Here is a 26,440-nt window from a genome sequence, read left to right as displayed (position 1 = left end):
CCCTAATTTTAAATTAGACTGGCCTAAAGGCTTGGCAGGTAGGGTTGAGAACTGGGGCCTGGATAACGTTAGGTAAGACTATGCAGAAATGCAGTGACTGGAGAAAGAAGGTGAACAGATCCTTCTAAGCCAGTGTTTCAACAGAAATAAAGGATTTCTTTGGAACGAAGGAATATACCAGTGCGTAATCATGGAGGCAAAAGGATAAATCATTATGGTCGGGCACAATGAAGGGAGTTTTCCTGAAAAAAAAAATGAGTGTCTAAGTAAAATTCTCACCTTGCCTTAAGAACTATTCTACTTTCCATGATGAAAATAATGCAGCCATAGAGAGGTCAGGCAAAGGAGGGTCAAGTTAGATAATGTTAAGTTACAGTCAATTATAGGACCAGGTTAAATTTGTGAATTTCTGTTATGCTAAGAAAACAAATATTTCTTACATTTTGATTCTAGGTAAACTTGTTCAGGAAGCTAGGTGGCACAGTGGATAGAGCACTGGGCCCCGAGTCAGGAAGGCTCATCTTCCTGAGTTGAAATCGGACCTCAGACACTTATTAGTTATGTGACCCTGGTCAAGTCACTTAGTTCTGTTTGCCTCAGTTTCCTCATCTGTAAAATGAGCTGAAGAAGGAAATGGCAAACCACTCCAGTATCTCTGCAAACCCAAATGGGGTTATAATGAGTTGGACATGACTGAAAAAGACTAAACAATAAAATTCATTCATTCCATATCAATTTACTTCGTTATGATTTAATTTGAACATTTAGTAAGTATATATTACATTCCAGACATGATAGCAAGGCTCTAGAAACATAAAGAAAAAAATAGTAAATCATCCATCCTCAAGGAACTTGCATGGTATTTGATGGTATACATACAAGTAAATACAAGGTAATTTAAATAGGGAGAGAATACTCATCACTGAGGAAAATTAGGAAAGTCAAGGGCAACAAGTACTTATTTATTGATTTATAATTTGTCAACAATCAAGTAAGAAGCACTAAGTCTAGGAACAGCCTTGGGTATAAGTAGCCATAAAAAACACAGAACTTGGAACTGGAAAGCACTTTTTAGGTCATCTAGATCAACTTTCTCCTTTTACAAAGGTGGATATTTATAGTTGGGATGGTCAAGTAATTTGCCCATTGTCAAAGAGAGATATTTGGTGGCTGATCTCGGACTGCATGCCACGTATTCTCACTCCCAATCAATGTATTAATCTTTTGATTGTAAGTGTCTACATGTAAAAACACACAGTGAACTATCATATTTGACAGACAGAGAGGTACTGATGTAGGAAAAAAAAAGGCTGGTGTTACTGGGACCAAGGAAAGGGTTCCTTGTTTGCTGCAGGACACAAATTGTTTGAAATAACATTGTCACTATAGGATTACAAAATCTTAGATGCAGAAATGGATGGGACCACAGCAGTATTCTTTTTTTTTATTCTTATGCTTTATAGATAAGGAAAATGAGAGTAAGAAATTATGACTTGTTCAGAGTCACAGAGATATAGTAAAAAGCAGAGTCAGAATTTCAACTCAGAGCCTCTGATGACAAACCTGGACCTCTTTCTGCTTCCTCAATTTTAAATACTAGGCTCCTAAGCAAAATCTTTAAGGACAAACTCCTTTTCCTTTGTAAAATGCAATGTCAATGGATGATTTGTGACTTTCTGAAATGACAGGTCAGCTGTAGCCTTAAGTAAAATCTTAAATGCTATTGAATGATACAAGTATAAAGAGGGTCCATTTTGATCTGGAGAGTACCTATGAAATTCAATTCATTAAAGACAAATAGAAGCAGGTGTGTAGGCAGTAGCAAATCAAAATGCTTAAAATATTAAAATCTGCCACAAGTTATCTTCTCAGGATCACTTCACTCTTCCAATGTGCCTAACAACATTATGTCATCCACCCACCCAAACTTTGACACATGCACAGAAAAGTGGTACCTCTGAGAATCGGTGCAAGTGGGAAGAAAAAGGGACTGAAAGCTGGAAGAACAGAGTTTTGGCTTGGGATTTGCCACTAATTAGGTGTGTGACCCTGGGTAACTTCTTTGGACTCGTTTGCCCAAATGTAAAATAATGAGAGCCAGACTGGTGTCAGAGGTCCTTTCCAACTTTAACCTCTTATGATTTCAATTCTCTCATACTATTCTGAGAGCACTGAGGCAGGCAGTATAACACATATTATTCCTCACATTTCTAATTGCTTATTGGACATCTTGAACCAGATATTCTGCAGACATCCAAAACTCAGTATGTCCCAAACTGAACTAATTCTTTCCCCAAAGCCTCCCCTTCCTTCCAAATTTCTTTATTATTGTAGAGGGTATGTAACAGCATATTGGCATACCCAGGATGGCTGCTAGCACAGGTTCTTAGATTTGCTTTACTAGGCAAGACAGCTATTTAAGGGGTCAACAATCTTTTTAAATTACATTCACTAGTTCAGGGGGAAAGTCAGCACCTGAACTTCAGAGAAAATATAAGTCGAGAAATAAAGACCAACAGACAAGGCTCTACTGCCTGAATCAAAGCAATAATGCTATACACTTTGCATGCATCCCTGAACTGAGAGAGCATTTACATCTGAACACCCAGGGAGTCTGGACATGTGGACACCAGGGAATCACAAGATCCTTCTCATAAGTGAGCCCCCAAAGCAAAACACCAACTCAGAGTATGTATAACAAAGCCTCGGCTCCTGATCGGCTCATTCAGTAGGGACGAAACCTACATGACTCAGCACAGCTGTGAACTATCAGGGTTCTAAAGAGATTGAGCCTTCAGATGCTCACAATTTAGCCTGAGCCTGGGAAACTGAACTGAACTCCAAAAACAAAATAACAAAAAATCCCACTTTGGTGTTACCGGGTATCATCACCTTCCCAATCACCTAGGTTTGCAATCTAGATATCATCCTTGATTCTTTCCTCTCACCCCTTCTTTCCAGTCCAGTCTGTTGCCAAATCTACCTTTTCAACCCCTCTAGTTAAGAAGAATAACGCCCTCACCACCTCTGATACTTCTATCTTCATCACCTCACACTTGGACTTTCTACTCCCCTTATACCTTTGTTCCCCTCCACACCTCTCCAGGTATGTTTGTCCTCCAAGCCTGAAATTTTCTCATTCTTTATGCCCACCTCTTGGCTTCAAGTCTCAGCTAAAATCGCACCTTCTACAAGGAGTCTTTCCTGTCCCCCATTAATGGAGTGCCTTTTTCTGAGTATCTCCAATTTTTCTTGTATATATTTTGTTTGTATATAGTTGTTTGCATGTTGCCTCCCTCTTTAAATTGTAAGCTCTCTGAGGACAGGGACTGTTGTTGCTGTTTTTTTTTTTTTATTTTAAACAAGAAGTTTATTTAAACAACAAGATGTTTGACTTAAAGGGAAAACTATCTAGGATCAATTCCTTTACAGTAATTTATCCCTACTGAGAGACAGAGATTGCCCTACATGTAACAGCTACGTACAAAAAAGTTATAAAATCATCCTTGGTTTTACAATGATAAAAGAAAAACATTGAAATTATCCAGTCAAACAAGGTATGCAAGGATTTTTTTGTAGGTTTTTTTTTTTTTGTTAAACAGTGAGAGCAAAATAACTTACTGGAATATAAAGATAAAAGTTGAATGAGCATGCCACTAATGGAGAAAAGGGATATTTTCACAGAACCAGTTTGTTTTTTCCCTTCCCCATCTCCATTTGATGTTGATCAAAACATACCATTGGCCATTTAGTTAAAAAAAAAAATACACATCATGCCTGTGCACATACACCAGGTACTTTATGTACAATAAAGGAATGGGGGAAGGGAATCAAAGAAGAGAGAAAACTATACTGCAGTAGTCAGGATGTGGATGAACCAAATCTTGGTTTTCTAACTGTGAATGTATTGTCTTCCTTGGGAGCACAGTTCTGGAGTACAGTTGTAGATTTTCTTTTTAGTAAGCGCCTCCTGTCTGCTGCTGGAATACATCAATTGTATCTTCATCCTCCATTTCCAACTGTGCAGGTGTGTCTGTTTCATTGATTGGTTGCCCATCAAATCGGAATCTGATCTGCCTCACTGACAAACCCTGTCGTTCACAATAGGCTTTCATTAGTTTACTAAGTGGTGTGTGCCTCTTAATCTTAAATTGCACCACCATACCATCTTGCCCTGCCACCTTCAAATTAATGTGGTCGTTGTTTTTAGTCTTGACTCCTTCCTTCGGCTTCTAGTTGGCCATGGCGAGTCCGGGGGTCTCCTCAGCTGCCACTTCACAAAAGAGGCACCAGGATGGTCCGCTCCAAGGGAACGGGGGGGGGGGGGGGGGGGGGGGGGAAGCAGCGGCAGGAGCAGGAGGAGGAGGAGGAGGAGGATGGTGGTGATGGTGAGGAAGAGGAGGAGGAGAAGAAAGAGGAGGAGGAGAAGAAAGAGGAGGAGGTGGAGGAGGAGGAGAAGGAGGACAAGGAGGAGGAGGAGGACAAGGAGGAGGAGGAAGAGGATGGTGGTGATGGTGAGGAAGAGGAGGAGGAGAAGAAAGGAGGAGGAGGTGGAGGAGGAAGAAGAGGAGGAGGAAGAAGAGGAGGAGGAAGAAGAGGAGGAGGAAGAAGAGGAGGAGGAGGCAGCGGTGGAGGTACTCGGACAGGGATTGTTTTTACTTTTCTTTGTATCTCTAAGCACTTAGCACAGTACCCACCACATAGTAGGTGCTTAACAAATGCTTGCTGGCACATCAGATAAGTGCAATTGTATTGTGTATAAATAATTAGAAAGTTGACCATGTATAGGAAACACACTTCAAAGAAATAATTTGCCTGAATATATTGCTTATTCTTTTCTAGCATCTTTCCTCCCCACTTCCTCTTAACAGCTCATATGAGCTTTTCCCTTGCCTTCTCCTCCCTCTCTCTGTACCTATATTCTCTTTTGTACTAGGGTTTCCTTGTCCCTGATGTCTTTATACAGTTACTTATTTCTTGGTCCTTTTGTAAATCTTCCATCACTTTTAGCTACCACTTGCTTCTCTCCCATTTTGTTGTTTTGGTCTTTTCCAACTATTTTCACTTCTATCTACACATCAAGGCCTTCATTTCTCACACCCTGGTTCTCCATCATGCCCTCCCTAGTATCTATTACTACCCTCAAGTCCCTTCATCTTTCCTAATGACATTAAAGACACTATGCAAGTCAAAGCTTTCCTTTTGAAATAAAGCTCATCACTTTCTTGTTGAAATACAGGTTGATATCAGTATATTATCTAAATATTTTTATGAGGACATTCATCAACATTATACACCTGCAGGGAAGAGACCTCTAGGGAAGAGACCCTGAAAATATTTTGATCTATCAATAAAACACACCAATCAAGAATTATAAGCTCTGATTGTTCTTCTAAATTCTTCAGTTCTCTTCTCCCCTACCCCCTCTTCTTCTCTGCTGAGTCAATGCCAACTATAGAAATGACCTATTTTAAAACCTAGAGGTGATTTTAAAACACAAGGAAATAAGACAAACTGTTCATGCTGGTAAGAAGGTGTAAAGTACAGGCCAGAATAAAAAAAAACAAAAATTGGGAAATAAAGGGCTGTCAAGTTACAAAGACAGAACCATTCTCCTTAAGAAACATGTGCGCCCTGAGGCTGGGAAGCAGCATTTGAATCTCAGACCCCAAGTGCTGGCTGGGCGGATCCGGAGGCAAAGTGGGTGTGAAGAGAATATTCAGAAGTTAAGTCACTGGCTGGGAAAATGCCCAGAAAAGGGAAAAAAAAATAAGACTATAGAAGGTTAATTTCTTGGTGAACAGGTATTTCCTCCCTTCCTTTCTGATGAGGAAGAACAATGCTTACCATCAGGGAAAGACACAGAAGTCAAGGCTTCTGTATCCCAGCCCACTTAATGGGCTCAGGCCATGGAAGAGGTCAAAAAGGATTTTGAAAATCAAGTTAGAGAGGTGGAGGAAAAACTGGAAACAGAAATGAGAGAGATGCAAGTAAACCATGAAAAGCAGGTCAACACCCTGCTAAAGGAGACCCAAAAAAATGCTGAAGAAAATAACACCTTGAAAAATAGGCTAACTCAACTGGCAAAAGAGGTTCAAAAAGCCAATGGGGAGAAGAATGCTTTCAAAAGCAGAATTAGCCAAATGGAAAAGGAGATTCAAAAGCTCACTGAAGAAAATAGTTCTTTCAAAATTAGAATGGAACAGATGAAGGCTAATGACTTTATGAGAAACCAAGAAATCACAAAACAAAACCAAAAGAATGAAAAAATGGAAGATCATGTGAACTATCTCACTGGAAAAACAATTGACCTGGAAACCAGATCCAGGAGAGACAATTTAAAAATTATGGGCCTACCTGAAAGCCATGATCAAAAAAAAAAAGCCTAGACATCATCTTTCATGAAATTATCAAGGAAAACTGCCCTGAGATTCTAGAACCAGAGAGCAAAATAAGTATTCAAGGAATCCACAGAACACCGCCTGAAAGAGATCCAAAAAGAGAAACTCCTAGGAACACTGTGGCCAAATTCCAGAGTTTCCTGGTCAAGGAGAAAATATTGCAAGCAGCTAGAAAGAAACAATTCAAGTATTGTGGGAATACAATCAGGATAACACAAGATCTAGCAGCTTCTACACTAAGGGATCGAAGGGCATGGAATAGGATATTCCAGAAGTCAAAGGAACTAGGACTAAAACCAAGAATCACCTACCCAGCAAAACTGAGGATAATACTTCAGGGGAAAAATTGGTCTTTCAATGAAATAGAGGACTTTCAAGCATTCTTGATGAAAAGACCAGAGCTGAAAAGAAAATTTGACTTCCAAACACAAGAATGAAGAGAAGCATGAAAAGGTAAACAGCAAAGAGAAGTCATAAGGGACTTACAAAAGTTGAACTGTTTACATTTTTACATGGAAAGACAATTCAGTATCTGGGTACTGGGTGGGATTACACACACACACATGCACACACACATAGAGACAGAGTGCACAGAGTGAAATGAAGAGGATGGGATCATATCTTAAAAAAATGAAATTAAGGGGTGAGAGAGAAATATATTGGGAGGAGAAAGCGAGAAATGGAATGGGGCAAATAATCTCTCATAAAAGAGGCAAGCAAAAGACTTATTAGTGGAGGGATAAAGAGGGGAGGTGAGAGAAAAACATGAAGTTTACTCTCATCAAATTCCACTAAAGGAAGGAATAAAATGAACACTCATTTTGGTATGAAAACCTATCTTATAATACAGGAAAGTGGGGGATAAGGGGATAAGCAGGGTGGGGGGGATGATGGAAGGGAGGGCATGGGGAGGGACAGGATCAAAAGAGAGAATAGAAGTAATGGGGGACAGGATAGGATGGTGGGAAATATAGTTAGTCTTATACAACACGACTATTGTGGAAGTCATTTGCAAAACTACACAGATTTGGCCTATGTTGAATTGCTTGCCTTCCAAAGGGAAGGGGTGGGGAGGGAGGGAGGAAGAAAAGTAGGAACTCAAAGTTTTAGGAACAACTGTCGAGTACTGTTTTTGCCACTAGGAAATAAGAAATACAGGTAAAGGGGTACGGAAAGTTATTTGGCCCTACAGGACAAAAGAGAAGATGGAGACAAGGGCAGAGAGGGATGACAGAAGAGAGGGCAGATTGGTGATAGGGGCAATTAGAATGCTCGGTGTTTTGGGGTGGGGGGAGGGGACAAAAGGGGAGAAAATTTGGAACCCAAAATTTTGTGAAAATGAGTGTTAAAAGTTAAATAAATAAATTAAAAATAAAAAAAAGAAAGAAACATGTGCCCTAAGAAATATATTGAGCTACAGAAATGGATAACACAACTAAAGACAAACATGTTCTAGCGACAAGTTGCTGCAATATGGTGGTGCATATTAAAAGAGTCATTCACAGCCCCAATACAATGGAATTATATCCATGTGCCACTGTCCAAAGTTTATTTTTTTCTTTATCAGTCATCACGAATTTATACCTACTGTATACTCTCCACTTTCCTATAGTTTCTTACCAAAAAATGTTTCCTTAGAAAGTGGAGGCTTGAACAAATTGGCAATGATGACAAAATATGACAAAATAAATAATTAATTTTGGCAAGGCAGGCACATTAATAAACTGTTGATGGAGCTATCAATTGGTTCCAGCAGTTTGGATATCCATTTGGAATTATGCTAAAAATGATTAAAATATCCATATACTTTGAGCCAAATATCCCACTGACTGGAATATACCCTAAGGAGATCAAAGACAGACATTCCCAAATACCAAAATAATAATGACAGCATTTTTGTGGTAGTAAAGAATTAGAAACAAAATAAATGCTCACTGAATATAGAAAGACTAAAAAAATGATGGTAGATGAACGTGACAATATCATGGTGTCAAAAGAAATGATGACTGAAGAACTAAGTGAACTACGGGAAGTGTATTAACTGAAATAGGGTGAAGTAAGCAGGAGGAGGAAAACAATATAAAATTACTGAAACAATGTGAACAGAAATGCAAAAGGATGGAGAATGAGAGAAAGAAAGCAGAAAGAGAAAGGAAAAGGAGAAAAGAAGAAATTAAAGGAAGAAAGGTTAAAAAAAAGGGAAAGAAGAAAGAAAAGAAAAAAAGTGAATGCTGTGTAACTATAATGACCAAGCCTCGCCCTGGAGAAGAGCTGAGAAAATACACCTCCTTCCATTCCTTCTTTGCAGAGCTGTAGAGGTATGAGCACGGAATATTGTGCATATATTCAACCTCGTTAATATGCTGGATGAATTTAACCAAAGTCTCTCTTGTTCTCTCTCTTTCAACTTTATTGTGAGAGTCTGTAGATGTATAAAGGGGGAAAGAAATAATTTGGCAATAAAAGTGATATAGAAACAAATTGTTTCAATAGAAATAAGGTTTATATTGTTAAGAAAGCATAGGCTTGCACTGATTGAGGGATGGCTGAACAAACTGTGGTATATGAATGTAATCAAACATAACTGTGTAATAAAAAATGACAAATATAAGAAATTCAAAGAAATCCAAGAAGACAGATGATGTGATACTCAGTGAAATAAGCAGAAACAGGAAAATAGGATCAAAATGGCTACAGTAATGTAAATGAAAACAACACTAAAGGAAAATTCATTCCTGTAAGATTAATTGCAATGACCAATGCAGGATTATCTTCAAAAATTAATAATAAGTAATATTCTCTTTCCTTAGGTCAAAGGTCTTAACTTGGACTTGAGTGTGAAATTGTTTTAAAAAATCTTTTGATAATTTCATTTTAATATAATTGGCTTTCTTTGCAGTTCTACGTATTTTCTGTGTTTAAAAACAGTTTCCTGAGAAGGGGTCTTATAGGTTTCACATTGACAAAGAGGTCCATGACTTAAAAAAAAAAGGTTAAGAGTTCCCACCTTAAGTAGAGAGGTGGGAGATTACAAAATTATGAAGACTGTCAATATCCTCTAACTACAGTGTGACCAGTGCAAATAGTAAGTAGTTAGTGCAGTAGATAGAGCTTGGAATCAGGAAGGCCCTGCCTCATGAGCTCAAATCTGGTCTCAGACACTTACTAGCTGTGTGACCTCAGAAAAACGACTTGGTCCTGTTTGCCTCAGTTTCTCACGTGTAAAAATGAGCTGCAGAAGGAGATGGCAAGTCACTCCAATATCTTTGCCAAGAAAACTCCAGATGGGGTCACGAAGAGTTTGACACAACTAAAAAAACAACTGAAAAGTGTGGTCACTGAGGTCACGTTATTGTGCTTAATTATTTTTCTTTGTTACAAAGAAGAATTTTATTGAGGATGGGATAGAAGGGGTAGATCATGAAATAGCTCTAGAGTAAGAAGACGACATCAATAAAAATTTAAAATAAATAAATAAAAGCTAGCTTTTTCCATTTTTACTGATTTGCCTTCTCTGACACTTAATGCAGTTGTGGTTGTATACTAAAGATTTACATCAATAATTTACAATTCTAAGTAGCTGTGGTAGCAAACAGAAGGGGATTTGTTGCTCTCACAAGACTCAGAAAATGCAATCCATGCTGGGAAAATTCAGAAAGAGAACAAAGACAGACCCCTTCCTGCAGCTCATCCAATGACTACAGAGATCATGAGTGGTGAAGCGAAGGAAAGGTAAAAGGAAGCTTTGCTTTTGGCAGGAAAGAAAACCAGCCCAAACACATGGAACTGAAATTTTGAGCTCTACTTTCCTTTTTCTTTTTTATTAGAATATAGAAGATTTTATGGAGCAAGAAGGGAAGAGCTAGGCTAAATTCTTTCCAAGAATGCAGCTTTTGCATAACTTTCCAAAGAATAGAGAAATAAAATTAACTAAAATGAATTTATTATATAGAACAAACATTTGTTAAGAGCTTGGTATCTGTCGAGTAATAGGCATGGTACTGTGAAGGATACAAAAGAGGTCCTGGTGTATGATCTGGAATCTGCAGTCTAGTGGAAAGAGCTTAGAACAGTATCTGTTGTTCAAATACAGGGACTCAGGAAAAGCTAAAGAGGAATGAAGCAGATTTTCTCCTCTTAATTTTTTAGTTGCTTCTCTACCCAAATTTGTTCATTTTACTGTAAAGTGCCTTTATATGCATAATTACTATAGTTTTTTAAAGAGACTGAGACTTTAAAAACTGAAGTCTCAATCTCATTATGAAAACCTATCAAGATTATTAGGATAATTCTGGCAATATTCAAAGTACACCACTGACAGCTAGTTAGTTCACTTATTCACTAAAATGTTATCTTCACACTGTACGCTTAGAGATGTTTTACCTTTCTATCCGGAGTGCCTGTGCCTTCCCCAGTTTTTGTCGGGATCTTTTATAACGGTAAAAGATTCTTGTCCTAATATGAATGAATACCCCGTACTGATTGAGTTTGTAAGTTTGGGTTCAAAAGAAGGAGGAGGAGGGGGAAGAGGAAGAAAAAGAGGAAGAGGAAGAGAAGGAAGAGGAGGAGAAGAAGAAGGAGGAAGAGAAGGAGGAAGAGAAGAAGGAAGAGAAGAAGGAAGAGAAGAAGGAGGAGAAGAAGGAGAAGAAGGAGGAGAAGAAGGAGGAGAAGAAGGAGGAGGAGAAGGAGGAGGAGGAGAAAGAGGAGCCATATCTGCTTATTTTTAAAGTATAGGGGTAGCGAACTAAGGGATTTCACAGGAATCTCCTAAAAGAGAAATTTGGTATCTTATACCACAATCTTATGAAAAATGGCTGAGGAATTTAAATCACTTCACCATTTTTATATTTCAAACACAACATTTATATTCATGTAAATGGCTCTTCAGGAGCAAATACTAAATGAATCTGTCACTGTAATTTCCTAACATATTCCAAGATGATATTATCATGCTAAATCATGGTCTCTAAAGACCACAGAGATTCAATCATAAAAATTGCCCACTTTTCCACTCTAATGAATACTAGAGATGGTCATGAAAGCTGCCATTCACTACAGGAGTATGGATGCAATCACACCCAGACTAGCCCGTAGGCTAATAACAAATAACCATGCCAGGCAAAGTTATTTGAAAAGCAAAAAAGGAAACAAAACAATGAACTTGGATGTATTTATCATATCTTAGTTAAGAACTAAAAGACTTCAAAAAGACTCTAACTTAAGAAAAGTATCTCTAACAGCTTAAAGCGGTTTCTTTTTCTAGTGTTGAACAGGTCAAAGACAGATACGATATTGGACTTTCAGTAAGAGAGAGCTGGATTTGCATCTTAACCACGCTGTATTATAGTCATAGATACTGAGTTAGAAAAGTCCTCAGAAGCCATCTAATCCAAAGCCCTCAAACAAGACACAACCTCTGGCACAAGGTAGGTACTTAATAAATGCTCGCTCCATGTCATTCCCTCATTTTACAGATGAGGAATGGAGGGCCCAGGCAGTTAAGTGACTTTCCTAGGGTCATTAAGCTAGTAAGTATCTGGGCCTCAGTTTCCTTGTCTGTAAAAGGAGGATAATAATCACTCCACTATCCACCTTCCAGGGTTATGGGGAGGCTAAATTCAATTCAACAAGCATCTGTATTAATGGCTTACCATGTTCAAAGTCCAAATGAGATCACCTCTGTAAGTGCTTTGCAAACTTGAAATTATATAAACTTCTGCTATTATTATAATGATTATTACTATTCCAGTCACTCAAATCAATGGGTAGTTAAAAAAAAAATCTCACATTCCATTTGGGAGTCGAGCTTTTATAAGACGGAATGGTTAATTAGCACAACTACACATTCAGGAATATAGTTTGTGATTATGAAAAGGTCACGCACTTGAAAATAAAGCTTAGTACGCCTACCACATTTAGCTAAATAATCACAGAGGATGTTTAAAAATAAATTCTAATATTCTCTCTTCCAAGAAATACCTTCTCTTCATCTGGACTATTTCTTTATCACTGTTTCTCTTCTCACTGCAAGCCACGGTTTTCTTCTATATTGCAAGGGGTAACCACACTTCTAGATTTTTCTTCAATTATTTAGTAATTCACAGTTTTCAAGATGATGCTGGTAGAACTGGAGCTCAGTTTGTATCCTTGCTGAAATGAGTCTTTCACAATAATCGTTCAGGACTCTTTTTTCTTTACCAGTCGCTCTAGGGAGGGGACATGGTACAATGGAAAGATCTGCAGCCAAAGCATTAAGGTCTGAATTGCAACCCTTTCATTTATAGCCTATGCGACATTAGGTGAGGCATTTAACCTAAACGCTAGGTCTCAGTTTCCTAATTTTAAAAAATGAGGGGACTGAATTAGATGATCTGTAAATTCTGTTTAGGTTCTAGATTAACAAACCCATAATTAATCTGCTTGAGCCAGGCAAATTTGCCAAAGAAATATTTTACATAAAGATCACTGGTCATTCATTATTTATTCAATCAATATTTATCAAGATTCTATGATATTTAAGGGATTGTATGAGACTTTGAAGAAATTAAATGTGATAAAAAGATGATACCTACCTCCATGGAAGCCTATATTTAAGAAGAAAAGATTATCTGATTAGCTATGTTTTTCTAACACAATTCAAATTCAAACAGCACACATCCCCATCTCCCAGTCCTTTGATCTGCTTAAACCTAAATTTTTGCTGGTCATTTTAAACAAATTAACAGTGCCTAGAGTGAATGTCTAACTAGCCAATTAATTTGTGCATTTACTCCGCTAAGAACACTCCAGTTTTCATTTTCTAAAACCATTCTCTGCTTCCAACGTTCTAATGCATATAGGTTCATGATGTCCATTGACTTGATTAGAATACTCTCTCCATTGCGTCTTTTAAAAATATTAATGGAGATTTTGATGAGTCTCCCAAGCATTCCTTAAAAGTTTTCTCTCATTGTTTAGCCAACACCCCAATGACAGCCTGTAATAGCTGCTGGCTAGCCAGGAGAATACAGGATAAGAATTCTACAAAGTCATATAACTCAATAATCAGGGGCACCTTCCCTACATTCATAGCCTTCCTGGGTCTATGTAATGACTGTGTATCTGCTACTAAAGATATTTTGTGTAGAATATACAGGTGTCTGTATATGTGGAGAAGTAGAATGCCAATAAGTACCAAGGGAAGGGCTACTGAGCAAAGTTACCTAGGGAGGACAATGGACTTATATAGGTTATTGATGGAAATCGTTTACTCTCAAATACCCCTTCAAATTATACTACTGTAATGGCAAGGGAATTTGAAGATCTTCCTTGCTACTTAATAGGCTCATGTGATATGCTTTGGGCTCTGGCCCAGCCCACAGCCTGAGTCACATGGAGCCCATGATAGGAGGAGCCTGCTGAATGGGTGGAGCAGGGAGAGTGAGGTTGAGCTGGGAGAGAGTGAGGCAGAGGAGAGGTAGAGCAGCTAGTGTGAGTGAGAGTGGGAGGAATTTTGCCTAAGGGAGCTTGTCTGTGGGGATTCCTAACTGAGGGAAGGCTTAGGGATGCTGGTGCTTCCTATATTGGTAATGTGTATAAACTTCTCTGTTACCATGGTGGAATTGGCTTTCTAGTATCTGAATAAATATTCTGGTTTTCTCTTTGAGGAAGAGAGTTTATATTTTGTGAATTTACCCTGCAAGAAAGTGTGTATATTCATAGTGGCTGCTGTGGGCATCGCATTAGCATTATAGCTACTTGGGTTTTCCTCAAGTCTTTATAGTACTTTATAATTTTTATTGTGTTCATGCTGACTATGAAATAGTTATTAATTTGTTATATAGGTCAGTTGGCATTTGTAAAATTTGACATTTTAAATTTCATAGGATAATAGAATCATAGTAGTTTAGACTTAGAACAGACCTTGGAGGTCAACTACTCCAACCCCGTCATTTAAGAGATGAAGGAAACCAATGCCTTGAAAGCATATAATGCTAAAAATAGTTTTCTATTGTAGTAGCGAGGAAGTCAGAGATAATCTTTACAACCTCCTGGAAGGGATAGATGGATAACCAATTAATAGCACTGTAGGGAAGAAGCTTCTCGACCACCCCTAATATGTGGGAGGTCTCAGGAATATAGTATAGCAAAAGATTAAAAGGGGTTCCAACTCTGCATAATTCTTCTCAGAAAGGAAAAGCAGAAGAAATGACACTATTATGACATCACCCAAGAAAAGACAGTAAATAAACTGAAGAGTTGCAATAAAAATATACATAATGTGGAATAAAAGTTAAGTCTTCTCAAACAGATTGCTCCCTCTCATCATGCCCTTCTGTCTCTTTCGGTAAACTGGCTGCTTCCCTGCTGCTTGTACAAACCCAGAGCTCTCCCTCATTTGTAAAAACCCTGACTTAGCCAACTGTCCATCCTCACTAGCTATCATTCCTTATCTTTCCTCCTTTGAGAAAGCTGCCTACAAATCAATGCTTTTTCTTCGACTCCTGCTTTCTTCTAAACCCTCTGTAGACTGTCTTCCAATCTCATCTTTCAAATGAAAACTACTCTCTCCAAATACTCCCTCATTACTTGCTCTCTGGACTCTTCAAAGGAAAGCCAATTCAATCCAATTCAACATGCAGTTTTTTTTCCCTTGCCCTCCTCCCCACCCCATCATAGAGATGACTACCATTAGACACAAATATACACACACATACACACAGATGTATATACATATATCATATACATACATATATACACACATGTAAAATCATTCTATACATAGTTCTAAGTTCTTTCTCTGGATGCAGATAGCATTGGGTAAAATACCTGTGCAGGAGATACCAAAAGTACATGTTCCTTTAAGAACTGACCACCCCTTAGCCACTCTCTAATACTAACCCCCAAAACACCTAATTAGCATATTTGGCACATATTTCCTATAGGATATCCTATGTAAACTTTCTCTGTACCCCTCTAAGGTTGCAGGTTCCCTAAGAACTCTTGCCCACTGAAAACTATAATAAATCTTTACCATGACCTTACGATGCTTTAGTACGTGATGTCCAGGAGACCTGCCCCAGGGACCATGGTCTTTGTGGAGGTCTCACACTGCCCTTCCAGCCCTCATCAAAAGCACTCCCATGTTTTTCTAAGATCACTGAGCTCACCATTTCTTATGGTACAGTAGTATTCCACCACAATCATATGCCACAACTTGTCTGACCACTCCCTAACTGATGGACATCCCTGCAATTTGAAGTTCTTTACTACCCCAAAGAAAGCTGCTATAAATATCTTAGAACATATAGGTTCTTTTACTTTTTCCCTAATCACAATGGAAAATAGAACTAGTAGTGGTATTGCTGGGTCAAAGGGTATAGGCAGTTTCATCACTCTTTTGGCATAATTCCAGACTGCTCTCCAAAATGGTGGGATAAGTTCAGAGTTCAGCCAACAGTGAATTAGTGTCCCAGTTTTCCCATATTCCTTCCAACATTTGTCACTTTCCCCTTCATTTTAGCAAATCTAATATGTGCCAATCACTAGGGGTAGAAAGAAAGTGAAAAAAACATACAAATAATAAAACAGATCCTAGTCTTAAGTAGGTCACAGTCTAGTAAGGGTAAACAACAGTCTAACAACCATGCACAAACAAAATATACTTAGAATGAATTGAAGATAATATTAGGCATTGGGAAAGGCTTCTGGAAGAAGGCAGAACTTCAGCTGAGGTCTGAAGTAAATCAGGAAAGAGGGGATTGAGGGGTACGGAAATGAGAGAGAGTTCCAGGCATGGGGAACATTTTAATATACACCTATCTCTAAACAAACACTCAAATCATGTCCCCACACACTGAATTCCCAAAAGACAATTAAGCAAAAGTAGTGATTGTGACTGATAGTGGAGGCCACTTCTGCTTACTAATTACTGATTATAATTTAATGACTATTAAGGAAAGAAAGAAAGTGTGCTGTTATTATTTGGCACCAAAAAAAAGAAGCAGTTAAACAAACAATGGGAGAAGATAAGTTAAATCTAATGATTGCTATTTTAATCACAAATGGTATAAATTCTAATTTTTAAAAAAGGCTTAACACATGGATTCGAAAATCACACTGTCCACAAAAACATCATATGAAGGAAGATCTACAAAGATAAAAATCCAAACTGTTAGACTAAAGTTTTTTTAATTCTGTAGCTAAAGAAAAAAAGGGAGTATCATTGATGGTAGCTGACAAAGCTGAATTAAAAAGAGAAAGTATTAAGAGATAGCCAAGGAAGTTTCTTTTTCCCAAAGGTATAATTCAAAATGAAAACAAACAGATTTTCATTATGGTTGGCATTAGATTTTTAAGCACCTTGAGGGCAGGGGTTGTCTTTTGCCTCTTCTTGAATTTCCATCACTTGGCACAGTGCCTGGCAGACAGTGGATTCTAATAAATGTTCACTGACTACTTGATCTGCACACAAGCATGCTCCTTTTACCCTGCTGCTTCTGTTTGCTTGTCTTTGCACCGTCCTCCTGTCTGAAATGCTCACTCCTCACTTCTACCTCTTAGAACCTCTGGCTTCCTTTGAGACTCAGTTCAAACACCATCTTCTGCAGGAGGCCTTTCCCAGTCTTCTTCTTCCTCCATCTGCTCTAAGATTACTTGCTATTTACCTTGTATCTTGTATACACCCCCCCATCCCCAGTAGATGCTAGCACCATACCCCAACATCAACCCCTCTTTTATATTGTAAATGCTCAAGGACTTTCAAGAACTAGTTGTGACTTTGTTTTGTGTCTCTGGGGCTTGGTACTATGCCTGGCATACAGTAAGTGCTCAGTAAATGTTTGTTCATTAATTGATATAATTATATGACAATCAAATTTATAAAGGAAATTCATTAAATAGCAACAAGACAGAATAATAACAATAATTACACATCATTCATACGACAGGGTGAAGAATAACACATTATATATTATTATTAATTATAACAATCCACTTGATTTACAAAATGCTTTATAAGCATTAGATATATCATTCTATATGAAGTGAGTAAATGCATATAAAACACCTTTTAAACCTTAAAGCACTACGTAAGTGTCAGCTACGATGATTCTGATTTATCAAAATCTATGGGAAATAGTCAAAACAGTACTCAGAGCCAAATTTAAAGGGCTAAATGGTTCTATTAACAAGGGAAACATTTGACATATGTTACCTGAATTGAGTCTGCATTGAATGAACTTAGAAAAGGAACAAAACCTTATATCAAAAGGAAACAGGGGGAGAAAAGAAAAATCATCAAGATTAGGAAAGATTTTAATGAAATGGAAAATTCTGCTATTTCCTTCGAGGATCAGTGATTTCATTGTGATGAGCCCTCCCTTCACTTGAACAGATCATATCCCACGTATAAAATGGAATTAGAGATGTGATGTGGCTGAAAAATTCAACAACCAGAAGCCAGAGTGGTGATGAGTCTCTCCACTAATTCTGTCCTTAGACAACAAATATGTAGTCTGTTAATGGAGCTGTATCTGAAGCTTTACCAGTTTGGTAGAATCTACTAGAAAAGCATGTAATACTGAAATGACCTTTGAGAGCACAGGAGGAAGATGTCAAAGAATGCCAGGATCTCTTTTTCAAGATACAGAAAATAAAACCACTAAAATTATTAACAAAATCAATGTTTTTGTTTTAAAAATAAAGGACAAAGAAAACAGGTGACTATCAAATTTAATTTTCAAAAGTAAGTAATTCAATGACCAAAGTTAGAAATGAGAAAGGGGAGATTACAAAAACACAAAAGGATGTAGGGAAATAGAAGACCATGTACCTCTTTATATTGTTTTTAATCAGAAATGAAAAAAAGTATAGTTATCTACAAAATGGAAGATATCCATATTTAAAACAGGAAATGGATAACATAAATAATCTAAGCTCAGAAAGAAAAATTAGACCACTCATGAAAATCAGCTGCCCCATAAAGTAGAACCAGAAAGATTCACAAAGAAATTATTCTAAATCATTAAAGAAAAATTAATCTATGCATAATATAGGCTATTTCTAAGTACAGAGAAACTTACATCATCCATATCTCTTTATGAAGAAAATATGGATTTGATCCCTAAACCTATTAAAGATAAGGCTGAAAAGGACAATTATAAGTTAAGACAATGGAGGAACACTGGAGAAGGGCAAAGGTCTCAAATTAAATGTATAAGCAAGGAAAAAGAAGGTAGTCTATACACCAGGGATGAGGAAGCTGCTATAAACCACAGACTAGTGACTTTGCCTTTTACTCCTGGAAACCTCTGAAACACATTATTAAAGGGATGGTTATGAGCATTCACAAAGGACTGAACTTTATGTTAGATGACCTTCCCCATTCCCAGTGTAGCAACTAGGGGTGACCTCAGAAAACCACTTAAGCTTGTTTACAAAATGAAGGGGGTTGGGTTTGATGAGCTTTCAGGTCCCTTCCACCTCTAGGCCTATGTTCCTTTGACAGAATGAATACCTGTCCTGTTACTCTGTAGCAATGATATAGACATAGACTACTTTGTATAACCTGCTTCAAAACTCTCATCCTACAGGTTTTAAAAGACTGACATAAAAACAGGGGGTTTTTAAATGTGACATAGTGCACTGGGCTTGGAATTAGGAAGACTCGTCTTCCTGACAAATCTAGCTTGACACTTGCTAGCTGTGTAACCCTGGGCAAGTCATTTAAGACTCTGTATGCCTCAGTTTCCTTATCTGTAAAATGAAGTGAAAAAGGAAATGGCAAACCACTCAAGTATTTCTGCCATGAAAACCCCAAAATGGGGACACAGAGAGATAGATACAACTGAGCAGCACCAACAGGTTCTAAAAACTGTTATTGTCTTTTTGGGAGCAAAGAAGTCAGTCATGGCAGTTATGATTTGTTTTATAAGGCTCTTCTCTCATTACAGTCAGGGAGAGTATGTGCTCTTACTATTGATCTGTGAAAGTTTATGAGATATACTATGGAGAAGGAAGACAAAGAGAATACAAGGATAAACTTCTTTCTTGTGAGAACGGTCCTGATTTCCTTCCTCTTCTCCCCTAAAAAGAGAGGCTGGACCAGAAGAGTGGCAAAGAGTCTTCCAGCTTTAAATCTAAGATCTTATGATCTTAGCAAAATAATGAGAAAGAAAATCACAAATTTAGAGCTGGAAAGACCCTTAGAAGTCATTCAGTCCAACTCTCTCATTTTATAGATGAGGAAACTGAGGCCCAGAGAGGTTGAGTTACTTGACCAGGGTCATACAGCTAGTAGTTCACAAGGCAAGATTTGAACCCAAATTGCCCATGGTCACCCAGGTAGCAAATGCCTGAGGCAGGGTTGGAACTTCATTTCCAGCTTTGTCTATTATACCATCTTGCCTCTCCAAAAATCTATATTTCTATAATCACCAATAAAATCTGGCAAAAATACCATTTACAATTTAACAACATGCATCAATTATTTGGTCATTAACTTACCAAGATACACAAAAGAGAAATATTTAAAAAAACCTCTTAAAAGATTTTCTCAGAACTGTTGAAGTATTTCCTATATACTATCCTATGAAGTACTATCCCATATACAGGATAATCAATCAATCAATAAACATTTATTAATAAACACTTACTATGTGCCAGGCACTGTGCTAAGTACTAGGGATATAAAAAGAAGTAAAAGGCAGTATCTGTGTTCAAGGAACTTACAATCTAAAGAGGGAAAAAACATACAAACAAATATGTACAAAGTGAGCTCTATAGAGGATAAATAGGAAACAATTAAAAGCACTAGAATTAAGAGGAGTTGGTGGAAGGTTTCCTCTAGAAGGTGGGATTTTTGTAAACACTTAAAGGAAACCAGGGAGGAAGATATTCCCAGGCCATTCCTTTGAGGCATCGGGAGGTTCACCACTATGGCACATTGCATATATTTTCAGACTTTTTCAATGTATTAATTACTTATGCTAATTTCTCTTCTTTTTTCTTTTTTTCTGTCTTAAAAAATACTACTTGTTATACCAGATGGATCTTTTCAAGGGAATGGGGAGGGATAATGTGGAAAATCACGAAGAAACAAAGATGTCGACAAAAACTTAAAAATGAACATAACAGTAATTTTTTAGGGGGGGAAGGGGAATTGATAGTAGGCTAGCAAATGATTAGTATAGATCCACCCCTCATATAGCATCCATAAATTCCAGCTGTGTCAAAGACCACATATTCTAAATAAGCGTTTTAAATAATCATTTTAAAATTTAAAGAGGTAACATATATCCAAGATGAGATATTTGCCTATTAGTTATCACAGACAAAACTGATGTATTGTTTGTAAAAAAAAAAAAAAAAAATTTATACAACACAAAGTAATGTTCACAAAATAAAATGAAAAGGAACAAATGGGAAAGGTTAAGTATGTGTTAAGTATAACTGATAAAAATTTGACATACAGTTTATAGAAGTAACTAAAATGAATTTTTCAGTGACTGGTTACCCATTCTCTAGAGGCAAAATGATCAGAGGATGTGTGTGAAAAGGCAGTTTGCACAGGATGAAAGACATATTGTTAATAATCACTCAGATTTAATTTGTTAAAATATGTGTTCAAATATTTAGTGCTAGAGAAATGAGAATTAAAAGAAATTGAAGTTACCATTGTTTTTCATTTCCATTGGCACAGGATGTTGAAAAACATTAAATTTCAATCCCAGGAAGGCCGAAGGGAAGCAGGAAGTCAACTACCTTGATGGTGGGATGACAGATTGGTAGAAATTTGTCAATATACAGTAAGAACAAAAGATCTAATATTGAAAGCCCTTTTTGCTTGAACCACCTAAGATTATAAATTTCAATCTTAAAAGAAGCTTAGATGTTATCTAGTCCACTTTACAGATGAAGAAGCTGAGGACTAAAGAGGTTGTTGTCACTGGTTCAACATCACTCAGGAAGTAGCAAAGTCTGAATTTAAATCTACATCCTTAGACTTCAATTTCAGAACTTTATCTGGAATTTCTTATGCCACATTGCCTTCCTTTGGCATAGTAAGTATACTATAAAATGGGGGAAACAACTAATTTATCCAAAAATATTTCTAGCTGCTTCACTTCTAATAGAAAAAATTAAGAATAATCTTTTTTTATCAACCTTTATATAAGAAACATTTTCGGTTTTATATGAGGTTCAAGTACATATTGTCTTTATTATTAGTATTTGCTGAGTATCATTAAACTTGTAATAAAATTATCTTTACATGGGAAAAATGAAATCTAATAAAGTTGTTTATAATATCAACTTAATATAGAGGGTTCCATTGAAGAAATCATAATTAAGATTATAAAAATCTTCATACATATAAAGTACTTTATGGATATCCAGTATTTTCATTCATACAATGCAAATCAAAGTAAGGGGTTGAGTTAATGGCATGTCAGCATATTAGTATTTGAGTTAATATTATAATTTCCATTTCTCTCCTTTAAGTCTCTTCACCCTATGATTAATTTGCTATAGCTATTCTGGAGCAAAATATGGCTTTTCTAGGCATTCTAACAATTAGATACATCTTTATTACCCATACTTAACAATAAAATAACATTAAAAATAACTAGTGTTCATAATTAAATGCCTTCGGAATCAACAATGAGATAGTATATAAAGATGCAAACAGTATGGCCTTAGTGGTGGGCACAGATTGTCATATGATAATTCTTTAAAAATAGGTTGTCAAATGAAAGCTATACAGAACAATTATCAATTAAACAGAACTCTTGAATAACCAGAATTAATCTTTGACCACGCTGGATATAAGAACTTATTGCATAATGATCTATATAACATTGTAAGTATGTTTAATCTTCCTTTAACTTAATTCTGTAACTTAAAACTTCTTTATATTACTGCAGTTTATAAAAGAAGCAGCAAAGTCAAACTTTGAACTGATTAAGACAGTAATATTGCCTCTGAGAAATTAAAGCATAAAGAAGAAATTCTGAGCAACTGTTTTTTTCCTAAAAAAAAGAGAACAAGTGGAATGATGCATAAAAACCTTAAGCTGTTGTTGGAGAATGAAGAATTCTCCAGGAAAGACAGTGGTTAGAAACTGAGAAAGTCTGATAGAAGAGAAAACTCTAGGTCTTAGACTCTACTGTACTAAGAAACCTTAAACCACATTATGTGAGAGTATGAATTACAACAAAAAAAAAGCCCAACAGAAAAATAGTCAAGGACTACTGCTTTGTCTCAAAGAATTTTGAGGGTACAAAGAACCATTTCACTTCATTCTATTTGGGGCATTATACAGGTGACACTTGCCACTCTTACCCACTGGGAATTTGTGAAGAACTTTCTCTGAATATAATGTAAACCTAGAAATCTGAGTCTTCCATGGTATAAAGAAATGGACATGATGTGTAGGCTCAGATGAACTTAATTATTTTTTAATATCCAAAAGAACAGTCAATACTAACACAATGCAGTCGTCGCAGTAGGTAAGTTTCAAAGCACAACTCTGACAGGAGACACCTGGGATGTGCATTTAGAGAAATGGTCTGTCACTCTTCAAATAAACAGCTGAACTAGTTCTGCTCTAAAAGAAAACGCAGCCTCACTGTTAAACACTGTTAAATCTCCATGTTAAATTAACTATGCTTGAAAAATTAGATTAGAAAGGAATTACTTATCATAAAAAATTAAATGGAGAAGAAATGAATACTGGATATCATAACAATTTATAAAGATGTTTATTTTGCAGATTAAAAAAAATTTTGGTTTACATGAGCTAATTAAAAATTTGGGGCAGACAGGGTACCAGGCCTGGAATCAGGAAATCTCATCTTTCTGAATTTAAATCTGGTTTCAGGCACTTACTAGCTGTGTGACGTTGGTCAAATCACTTAACCCTGCTTGTCTCAGTTTCTTCAACTGTAAAAATGAGCTGGAGAAGGAAATGGCAAACCACTCTAGTATCTCTGCCAAAAAACCCCAAAATGGGATTATAAAGAGTTGGACATGACTAAAATGACTTAAGAAGAACAAAGAAAAGTTTGATATTCCTAGTTACAAGGAACTGACACACTTAAGAAAGGACTGTAGCACAGAACAGCATTCATTAGTCCCTGGATAAGGGAGTGGAAGAAATATCAAATTTAGCAGTTTAAGTCATAGAGACCATTATAAAATATCTAGACTTCAGTGCTCTTGGACAATTCTGCACTCATACAGCAAAGGAGATGTGGTCCCCACAAGGAAAACAGAATACTCCTAGGAAGCACAAAGAGTTGTGTATACACAATCACAAACAGCATTTCCAGGAACTTCTAGGGACAGAAAGGAACTCTAAAATTAGGAAAGGAGCATCTAAAGAGAGTGAAAGAATATGTGTGAAATCTATTGTTTTTCCCAGAAATTGGATTAATCTTTAAACTGAGGTGCTGTCATGCAAAACAATCTCAATGTCTTGAGAGGGAGGATGAATCCAATGAAATAAGAAATGAAGTAAACAAGGTGAGTGTCCAAATGGTGTGAAAGTACAGCCAGATGTCCCATGAAAGGTGCAAGCGGAGAACTGCTAAGCAGATTTATGGGTCAGAGTAATGTGGTACTCTCACAGAATAGCATCTTTACGTGGAAGAGTATATTTGTAGCAGAACTGTCAATTAGACAAAGAAGCTCAGCTCAGGAAAAGACCTGAAGAGCTCATTAATCCTGCTCTTGCTTCTAGGGAGTGCTGCATTAAGACCATCATCGAGAGGCAGCCTTTAACCACTGTTTACTAATTCTAAGTAATATTCTTAATTATACGATTACATCATCATGGTGTAAGAAGTAATGATGTAAGAAGACCCTCTCTACCTGAGGGTCTTATTGAGTTACTGTGACATGCTTCTGGAGACATGCCTCTTTAAAATCAGGTGAGTTAATACTCATGACAAATCTGTTGTTTGGTCGTTCACTTGTGTCTGACTCTTTGTGATAGGGGTTTTCTTGGCAGAGACACGGGAGTGGTTTGCCATTTACTTCTCCAGATGATTTTACAGATGAGGAGACTGAGGCAAACAGGGTGAAGTGACCTGCCCGGGATCACACAGCTGATAAGCGTCTGAGGCCATAATTTAACTCAGAAATAGGAGTATCCCTGACTTCAGGCCTGGTACTCTCTGCACTGCCATCCACAGATAACAAACAAGCAATCCATCATCAAGTTATATTTGAATGCCTTCCACCTTGGCAGCACTTTGCTGAGCTTGCCCTCTGTAGAGCATTGCCTTTGAGAGAGAACCCAGAATCATCTCCACACCATAATGAGGCATAAGAAGAGAATTTTAGTGGCAAGTCATACATTTGAACCAAGTTTATTGAGAGTTTACTATGTGTTTGTTGCATGTTGCGCACTGCTCTACATGTCATAGGTTACACCAAGAATTATGAGATGGTTTCTTTCTTCAGGTAGTTTATACTCTAGTAGTGGATTCAGAAAAATGAAAATAATCATACTGCTGTTTAGTCACATCCGACTTTTCATGACTCTATTTGGGAGTTTCTTGGCAAAGATAATGGAGTAGCGTGCCATTTCCTTCTCCACCTTATTTTGCAGATGAGGAAACTGAGACAAATAGAATGAAGTGACTTGTTCAGGGTTCCACAGCTAGTAAAGTGTCTGAGGCCAGATTTGAACTCATGAAGAGGAATCTTTCCAGATTGCAAGCCCAATGCTCTATCCACTGCCACCAAATCTGATTAATTGCTAAGTGCTACAAAAGAATCTGCAGAGAATTCAATTCAGCAAATACTTATTAGGCACTTGATATGAGCCAGACATTGTGCCAGGCACATGGAACACAACAGTCCTCGCCTCAAGGATCTTCCACTTTGACAAGACTCTATAAGATTCCTTTGGTAGTACATTTCTGAATCTCACAATCCTTATAGTAAGGGATGCCTTTATTTGGATTTCAAGCTTTAAAGAGTCACTCAGTGGACAAATATTTATCAAGCACCTACTGTGCCAAGGATTTTGCTGGAGGCTGGGGATAGGAATGGAGCCTGGACTTATAATTCCATTTAGTATAGGGAACTCCTGGGTGAGGAGGCTCTCTCCACCAAGGCAGGGCAGCGTCTTTCCTTCAATTCATCGATTTGGAGAGTTTCAGGAAGTATTTTAGAGGACTTGGGGATACAAATAAACAACGACAACAGCAAAAACCATTACATGCTCTTACAACCTCACTTGTGAAGTAGGCAGTACAAGAACTATCATCCTTCCTCGGGCTCCGAGAGCTAATGATCTGTCCATTCTCACTGGACCTGAAACCAGACCACTTTCTACAACAATACAGTCCTTCTCTCCTGAATGCCTCACTAATACATTTCCTGTTCTGCCTGAAGTCTATTTCACATTGCCCTGTCATTTATGGACACAGAGGAAAAATATCCACTGCCACTTATACCCAAACACTTCAAAATTTTCTTGTGCAGTTTCCCTTCCAGATGACACCAGCACAGGTTCTTTTAGACTTTCCTCACAACATGTGTTTGCCAAACCTTTAATTGCTTCTACTGTTCTGCTCTGGATCCTCTTTGAGAGCTCAGTATCTTCACAAAACCAGCTTCACCTCCATGTCCCCAAATCCACATTACTGTCCTAATGAAGGCTGGTCCTATGCTGTGAGCACTGAGAAGGGATGACTTGGTTATATTATACACTGTGTAGACAACCCACATTTATTTCTTTCCTACAGAATTATACTGTTGATTTGTTATTTACGGATCTTCAGATTTTATTTTCTGCTTTACTTAGAATAAAACAAAAAAGGAGAGACCTGGAATATAAATTAGAGCAGGGGTTCTTAAACATTTTTGTGTCATGGAGCTCTCTGGCAGGTTGGTAAAGTGTATGGATCCCTTCTCAGAATAATGCTTTTAAATGTATAAAATAAAGTGCGTAGGATGATAAAGGAAACTAATTATGTTGAAATGCACTTTTAAAAAAAGTCAAACTCCTCATCTGATAGATAAGGAAAACTGAACAAATGATTTGGAAA

General features: G+C 37.3%; 1 protein-coding gene and 1 pseudogene across 3 annotated transcripts in view; both read right to left on the bottom strand.

Annotated features, from left to right (window-relative positions):
• Window positions 1-26,440, bottom strand: part of L3MBTL4 (L3MBTL histone methyl-lysine binding protein 4) — a 511,255-nt gene that overhangs the window by 84,045 nt on the left and 400,770 nt on the right. The window lies entirely within an intron of this gene.
• On the bottom strand, window positions 3,827-4,244 carry LOC140501071 (small ubiquitin-related modifier 2 pseudogene; annotated as a pseudogene).

Source organism: Notamacropus eugenii, chromosome 4 (assembly GCF_028372415.1).
Source record: "Notamacropus eugenii isolate mMacEug1 chromosome 4, mMacEug1.pri_v2, whole genome shotgun sequence".
Taxonomy (NCBI): Eukaryota; Metazoa; Chordata; class Mammalia; order Diprotodontia; family Macropodidae; genus Notamacropus; species Notamacropus eugenii.
Note: the sequence above shows the minus strand (reverse complement) of the source record. Positions and strands in the feature narration are given on the sequence as shown.